Genomic DNA, 8,703 nt, shown 5'->3' with positions numbered 1-8,703 from the left:
TTTTTAAGCGTTAGCTTTTTAAGCTTTATTGCCACAACTGACCCAGAAAAAACCTAGGCCATTCAGCAATTCCCCGAACCCAAAAATGTATTCGAGGTGACATCGTTCCTTGGCCTGGCCAGTTAATACCGATGCTTTATCAACGATTTCGCATCAATAACTATGCCCATATCTGATATTCTTAAAGGGGAGTATGGAAGTGTCAGTAGGCACAGATCCAAAAATATCCAGGTGCAATTTAGCGAGCAGCAACGGCTTGCTTTCCGAAAGTTGCATAACATTCTGGCTTCAGAGGATGTCATCCTTAACTATCCCGATTACAAGAACGCATTCGATCAAACGACGGATGCCTCGGCATTTGGCATTGGCGCGGTACTATCACAAAAGGGAAGACCATTTACCATGATATCTAGGACCCTAAAGGACCGAGAGGTTAACTACGCTACTAACGAGAATGAGCCGTTAGCCATTTAATTAATTTATATAGTTCTCAGATCGTAGCTTTGCCTGATTGAATCGGATGAACGCTAAACGTTCGGTCTCGACTCCGGAATAGCCGACGGCACTTCAGAATGACATTCTCCTCATGTGTACGAGTCAACAAGCGATACGCATAGTAATTCAGTGCGCTTAGATTTTTATTCGTTGATACACCTAAAAATGCAAAATTTAATGAATTGTTAATGGAAATCAATAAAAGCAATAATTAGTGTGTGAATATTGTACATATAATTCGATCGACCATCTTCAACGTGATGTCCAATCTGTATAGCCCTTGCCCTTGGATATTGTAACGCATCGTACAAACGATGTGTTACGATGCATGATATTGCTTCTTCGCTGAGCGACAATGTCTCGCGATTAAGTTTGATCGCCAGCAATAATTGCAGCAACATCATTAACGGTGGGTGCATTGAATCTTCGCACATGTTCACCTTTTGGGGTACAATCCGCTCTTAGATTTAGATTAGATTTTATGACAAAATTGTGCGACGGCATTCGTTCCAATGCTGTTTTGAATATATTAACATTATTTTTAGCATGAAAAAATGCTAGCATCTGTTCAATAATTAGTCCCTTTAACTGTTGTGGTCCCTGTATATTGCACCGCACATTCAGATGATTCACCATCGACGAAATGAAATATATTTGCAAAAATTGATGCGGTTCATCTGGTGTTGGCACAATTGAACCGTGCAAATGATATATTTTTTCTTGTATCTGTAATTGCAAACAATTATTTGTGGAAGAATACGGTGTAACTTTTAAATTGCAAGTCAGCATAAAGCCGCCTTCCCGAATGATATTAGCTCTAAAGGTAGTCATGCGAAAGTAATCATTGTGTTCAGAAAATGGCTCGAATCGGGATCACTTCCATCGAACAATGATTTCAGTGGCTGTGTTGGTGTAAGTAATGGATCCAGTTTGACTTTTCCACTTGCGTAGCACAATCCAGCCGTTTCTCTTTTGAACTTTAACGCATTGCAATATCGGCATATAGTCGTCATTGGTCCAATATTTAAATTTTCATCCCCATCATCATAGTTCGCAGTAGGATCATATTGGAGTGCCAAGCGATTATATAATGCCAATGATCTTTGTGTGCTCACGCGTTTCTCCTGTTATATTTTGTCCTTCTTCGCTTAGTTCTGTGAATACACTTATTGCTGGCTTGCATGTCTTGTGTGGCGGCCGATGTCCAGTTAGCATTTTGGACTGTGGACAGATTGGTGAATTTAACCTCAAATGCACGATTCACATAATTTATACATTTCAACTCACCATATAAAAGACAAATGCCTGCTGTTGAAGTTGAATACAAATTTTCGCAATACACGTCATTGATTGGATTCTTTTTTTACTTTTTTTCACAATTTTACAGTGAACAAAATGCCAGTTTGTCACATGGAATTAACTGAAGAGGGAGCAATGAGTAGCTGTCAAACAATGTATCACGCACCGGCGCCATCTACTTAAAATATTGGATTGTAGTATATGCGATGTATCAGAGATGGCGCTGTATGTAAAAAACGATTTTCCCGCTTTTCTGTTGAAATTTTTGCTTAATTTTATTTGCTATAAACCCCACGCAGCTTTAGACCTTTTAAGCAGAGCGAGCGCTCTGGAGTTAAAGCGTCAGAAAGAAAACCCCGAACTATTTTTATATAGTAGATAATATTGTCTAACAAACATTTTTTACACGTTTGTTCGACGGGGAGTATTAAACTAATTTTGAAGAAGTAAATGTCTGTTCAAGCGTGCGCAATTTAAACAATTGTATGTAGTTTTGCTTTTATGTTAAAACCATTTAGTTTTAATAGATTGAAAAGTGTCAACATGCGGCACATTCATACACTGTACGTTTGACATGCTTTTAAGATGTTTTTTAAATCTGTACCTCTTAAATGTTGATTTGGCGCCTTTATTAAACATCTTAATAGTGGCGAAGACATAAACAGAATTTTATCCTTTGGCGTTTTAAGTGGAAAGTCCATTCCTGTTCCGTGCCGTTGAAGTCCCCTCCGACCACGACTTGGCTGATGCAACCGCACAGCTTGACGCGGTTAACTGACTGCACATAGGAACTTGGAGCATGGAAGCGGATTTACAACCAGAAACCTCCCACCCTGTCACGAAGGATGTTTTCCACCGCAAGCCTATTAAGAGGCTTTCGTTTCAGTTCAATACCCATAATACCCAAATTGTCTCTAGGGCACCAATTTATCCCTCTAGTTCCTTTAAAGAGCACTCATATCTCTTAATCTCCCCATGTAACTTGGCAAAGCAAAAGAAAAAAAAAATAGCTGAAGGGTTTGGGCAACGAGTAAACTGGATATCAGGCATAAAGTATTACTCTACTGAATAATAGTGATTTCCTGCAGTATCTATTTCATTCAAATACGCGCATTGGAATATCGCGCTGTTAACCATCACGATTGAGTCTTGGAAAGGAATTTATAGGAATAGGAATATATAGCACAATAAGGGAGCTAATCAATCCACATTCTACTCGTCACAACACTAACTACCTAGCTGTATCGCAAGGATAACACTAAGGCTTATAAGAAGACACACAGGAAACATTTGAATAAAAAGTTAATTACAACTAATTGCTGTTACACAGGAAACATTTGAATACAAAGTTAATGTGATTGGGCGGACAATGTAGGACTCAACACGGACAAGACGGACCTCATTCTCTGCCCCAGAAGATTCAACCCAGTCGGACTTTGCTTCATGCGGTGAGCGATTTAAAATAGACAATTATGTCGAGCAGGGATGGCCTTATGCATGGTCCCCCAGCAGCAAGCGCAGCATTCGTGTACATGAATCGAACGCTGCTCCGTTCAACGTTGAGTTCGGTGCTGAGATATTTCCCTTTCGGGATAACACGAAGTCCGACGACAAAAAAAAAGACAATCCTCGCAATTATTTCACGTTTTGCTTTTCAAACTACGTAGAATTCCTCTAAATGAAAATCGGGAAAAATCTAGAGAGTGGAAACCTATTAATATTAACTTGATAATATATTTTCGAGAAATTGTGTAATTTTTATGTTTTATAATTTTGTTTTCTTGTTTAACCACAGTTATTGATTCATTTTAACTTTGTTGGTCCAGGTTTTTAGTGAAACAAAAATTTTTAAAAGAAAATTCATTGAATTAACAAATAAAAAAATAAATTAAGAAAAAGTTTGCCTCGCGCAATATAAGAGCTCGCGCTAGCCTGTTTGGAAGGCGGATGTTTTTACCCCTGAGCCAAGCGCCACGTGTATATCGGCGACTCAAATGTTAAACATTAAGAAGTAGGTTCAATCCCCAGTTGGTCGTATAATATTCTAAAAAAGTTTGTGAGTACGCTTGAAAATGATTTACTGCAATCTAGTAACAAATGTAACAAATAACAAGAAAGGAAGCTAACTTCGGCACGCCGAAATTTATATACCCTTGCAGGTAGAACTTCGATGACTAGAAATCCATACAATATAAAATATATATGTATATTAATGTTGAAAAACAATGAAGTAATACCTGCTTTCATTTCATTCACATATACATATTATATTTGCAGTTTTACATTCACAGATTTGTATTTTCGCACCACATCTAACGATCGTTCCTATGGCAGTTATATGATATAGTAGACCGATTCATATAACTTAACACAAAATTGTAGATTAAAATAAAATGGCCATATCTCATATTTGATGAAAATCTGGTGAAAACTGAAGAAGTTATAAATTTTAATTTTATGAATTTCTTGTTCGTTTCTAAGGCAGCTGTATTATATGGTAGTTCGAGTTTCGTAAAATTTTACACAAATTTGTAAAGAAACATAAAACTGTGATAACTCAAATTTCATCAAATTCTGTTGAAAACTGAAAAAGGTATAATTTTTAATTGTATTAATTTCTCGCTCGTTCCTATGGGAGCAATAGGATATAGTACTGCTATATCTCAAATTTGATGAAAATCTGTTAAAAACTGGAAAAGTTATAATTTTTAATTGTAATAATTTCTTGATCGTTCCTATGGAAGCTATATGATATAGAAGTCCGATTTTCATAAAATTTAACAAAAAATTTTAGAATAATATAAAACCGCTATATCTCAAATTTGATAACAATCTGTTGAAAACTGGAAAAGTAATAATTTTTAATTGTATTAATTTCTCGATAGTTCCTATGGGAGCTATATGATATAGTAGTCCGATTTTCGTAAAATGTTACACAAAATTGTAAAGTAAAATAAATTGGCTATATCTCAAATTTGGTTAACTTCTGTTGAAAACTGTTAAAATGTTATCATTTTTTTTTTTTTAAATTTTCCGATCATTCCCATGGCAGTCGTCCGATCCGGCCGGTTCCGACATATACCCGAGTGAGAGTATATAGAAGACTAACTACAAAGTTTCATTCAGATAGCTTCAAAACTGAGAAACTAGTTTACGTAGAAACGGACTGACGGACAGACCGACATGGCTAGATCGACTCGGCTGTTGATCCTGATCAAGAATATATATACTTTATATAGTCGGAGCTGCCTCCTTCACTGCGTTGCAAACTTCTGATTGAAATTATAATGCCCTGCAAGAGTATAAAAAAAAAATAAAAGTCAAATATCTCCTAACAGTACTAGACAGCAAGCTGGCTTGGAAACCGAATATACTAGAGGGTGAAAACGGCCACCATTGCGCTATAAGCATACAAGAAGATGCTAAGAAGCACATGGGGTCTTTCGCCAGCTCTGATGCACAGGGTCTACATATCGGTGGGGCATCCGACACTGCTGTTTGGAGTCTTAGAACTTTCCCGGATGTCAAAACAACAACATTAATGGGACCCGAAGGCTGGAAAACGGCTCAGAACCATGCTCGATACCTTAACATATACATACACAGACGGCTGCAAGATGGAAGGAGGAGTTGGAGCGGGCATATATTGTACAGACCCTGAGACGAGGCTGTCGTATAAGCTACCAAGCAAATGCAGCATATTCCAGGCGGAAGTCTTTGCTATCAGGAAGGAGGCTGAGCATGCGCAGAGAATAGACCGCCCATGTGAGGCGGTAAATATGTTCATAGACAGTCAAGCGGCGGCTAGATCCGTGCTACTGACAGCAGTCAGTTTCAAAAATGCACTGGCGAGAAGGGACGGTCCTGATAGCACGACAATGTCAGTGCGGATCTATTGGGTTTCCAGCCACCAGAGCATCGATGGCAATGAGACCGCAGACGAACTTGCAAAGGAAAGAGTCGGACTGCTAAGCGATAGAGTAGAAAACGTCACCGTCTCCCTAAGAAAGCTTTAAAACGAATTAGGAGGCAAAAAACAGATGGAAGAGAAACTCCGCAACCTCCAAAATATCAAAAATCATGTGCAAAGAGTGTAATGATATCCCGGACAGATTGAAGACTGTTGATGGGAATTCTTACTGGTCACTGCCTGGCTGCAGCGCATGCAGTCAAGCTGTGCATCACCAACAACGGCAACTGCAAGAAATGTGATGAATCTGAGGCAGCGGAACCTTAAAGCATCTCACCTGTAAGTGCCCGGGAAGTGCGTCGTTGCTGGTAAGATTAAGATATGTAGGTGCCCCAGTACTGATATCACTACCAGACGCCTCCAAGAGGACGCCAGGTAAGTTCACCTGGCAAGTAGTTACTTGCCTGCGCAAAAACCACCGGCATCCTCAAGGGCTTCTAAACCGCGTAATATTCTCCGGGATGGTTGGCCACCAGGACGGCCGTCCGCTTTAACCTAACCTACGTATCATACCCCGTAATTTGTTTTCTGTTTTCTATTTCACCATAACCGCCAAGTATTGCGACAGCCAGATATCGTAGTATGCTATCCGGTTCCAAAATCAGACCCCTTGCCATCACTCTTTCCCCATTAAAAAATTAAACAGTTTTTGAGTTCTCAGTAAGTCGATGCAGATAGTTAAATAAGGGAAGTCGAGGTGCGAAAGTCGAAGTTTCCATTTATCATTTATAATTATTATAATTTATAATTTATTATTATTAATTTGTGAACTTTACCCAATTCAATAAACATTATTTGTAATAAATAATAATTTGTAATGCTATAACATTTATACTTAATGGAAAAATTTACAGAAATAGGTTTGGATACGAATGGGCAAAAAAGCGCTTTGCCGGATAGGTTGTTTGACACTATGGCATAGATGTGGGCGGTGAGGCGGATGAATGATGAGGCAGAGAATGTTTCTGGTTCAAGTAAATATCAAATGGCTAGTTTTTATGTTGGTTTAAGATTCACCCTACGCGATGTCCAAAACAGAATTAGGGGTTGGGTCAAGTTAAGGCAAGCGTTAACGGAAAAGTTCGATAAAAAACTATGCTCAGGTAATGAAATTTTAATTTCTTATGTTATGTAGGGCATACCAGATAGCAAGTTAAATAAGGCTGGGAGCCAAAACTGACAGGGAGTTAAAGAAGCAAATTCATTTTACGAAAATATAAAAGAAAGCGGAAATAGCAAGGAAATTGTTAAGAAACAGGTGTTAGGAAAAGAGTAACCACCAGAGAAAATGCTTTAAGTGCACTAATGAAGGACACATTGCTAAGGACTGCTGGGGGAGATAGTTTGCTATTATTGCAACCTGGAGGGACACATCTCTAAAAAGTGCACGCATAAGAAAAAACAATATCGTCGATAATTAATTAATGCTGGAAAGGAGTCAATTTATAGAAAGATAGAAGTTAAGTGTTTGACATCTGATCCAGTTCGGTACGGCATTTAAAGGAATGCAAGTCACGGAAATTATCAATAAAGTCTCCGTTCTTGACTTAATCGATTTATCTCACCTGGGAACAAGTCAGAAGCTGAAAGTAGAAAATCTCTTTGAAGATTACAAGACAGCAATGTGATTAGCGTCTCAAGCTTTTATAATATTCATAGTATTATCGTATTAGAAGATGATGTTCCAGTTCATCAATGATGATGAACTTATCAACCGAAAAACAAACTCTTGTTAGGAGAAATTTTTCATCTTTTCAAGTGAACGGACGTGTTTTTTTCTTGCGCTCTCGATTTGTGTCAAAGTTTGCACATAACCACCGGGGTTGACTCAAATCTTTTTTTTTTCTGTCAGCAACTTCCCAACTTGTGTATATAATTGGTTCTATTTCCCAATTTAGTTGTGCTGCTTAAGCTAGCTTCTGCATATTTTGCATTTCCTTTTTGTGCCTTCTTCGTTTTGCTTTTGTTTGCATCGTCGCAACAGCTAAACGTTATAGTTATCCACCTCCCACGCTCTTTCGCTGTCACTGTGCCGCTGCACTTCTTATTTTTGTAACTCAATTTTCCTCTCACGTACAAAAACAGTGGTAAGTCATAATAACGACACCTAATATATTTTGTGTCGATAAAAAACCTGCAAAAAGGCTATTTCTGCAGGGAACATTCGGCTGCTGTCGCACAGCCAGTCATGCACGCCAAGTCCATGAATGTTGCAGCTCGGACGGTGGACGATGTTGGCAAAAACATCGTCTTGTGCTACTTCTGAGAGGCCTGTCGCGATGTGGAAAGGGAAATGTTGTCTTTCATGCGGCAAGCCAATGGCGGCCGACGTAATTTAAGTTGTCTACGTGGCGAGACTTATAAACATTAAGACGAAGGTTCATACCCCAGTGGACCCACAAAAGATTGTGAGTATCGTTAAAATGATTTAGATGGAGATGTTTCCGGGGAACCACCCACTTGAGTTTTATGCCTTCCGCGAGGCACCTCCTAACATGGATAATGATTCATTTTCTCCCGCTTAAGGAAGAATTGAACCGAAGTCATTGCTGGACACTGTATTACTGCGGACGGAGCAAGCGGCAGTGCATTGACCTTGGTCCGTAATTATAAGAACTAAACTAAACGAAGGAAAGGAACTTCTATAATGCTTAGATATAGAACAATTATATGGTGATGAGAGAAGGAAAATCTTAAATGAGAAGAGAAAGGTTGAAGCTGAACACGAATGCAGCCGAATATGTTATATTAAGTAATAGAATTTATTCATTGGAAAATGAAAATTCGGGAAGTTAGATTACATAAAAATGTGGAAATTCAATTGAATTTCACCATGACCGCCAAGTATTACGTCAGCCAGAACTGATGGTATTGTTATCGCGTTCCCAAAACGCGTCTCTTTCCATCACAATTTGTCCTATTTAAAAATCAAACGCTTT

At 38.5% G+C, this 8,703-nt stretch overlaps 1 long non-coding RNA gene across 1 annotated transcript; it reads right to left on the bottom strand.

Annotated features, from left to right (window-relative positions):
- Nucleotides 1-1,173: 1,173 nt before the first annotated feature.
- LOC147644943 (uncharacterized) lies at nt 1,174-1,895 on the bottom strand. The gene is made up of 2 exons (XR_015272594.1): nt 1,783-1,895; nt 1,174-1,716 (listed from the first exon to the last, which is right to left on the bottom strand). It is a non-coding gene; the product is annotated as an uncharacterized LOC147644943 (long non-coding RNA).
- Between the last annotated feature and the right edge of the window lie 6,808 nt (nt 1,896-8,703).

The sequence above is a fragment of the Drosophila serrata genome, unplaced genomic scaffold (genome assembly GCF_035046125.1).
Source record: "Drosophila serrata isolate PLE 108 unplaced genomic scaffold, ASM3504612v1 contig_57, whole genome shotgun sequence".
Taxonomy (NCBI): domain Eukaryota; kingdom Metazoa; phylum Arthropoda; class Insecta; order Diptera; family Drosophilidae; genus Drosophila; species Drosophila serrata.
This window is presented reverse-complemented; position numbering and strand designations above follow the sequence as displayed.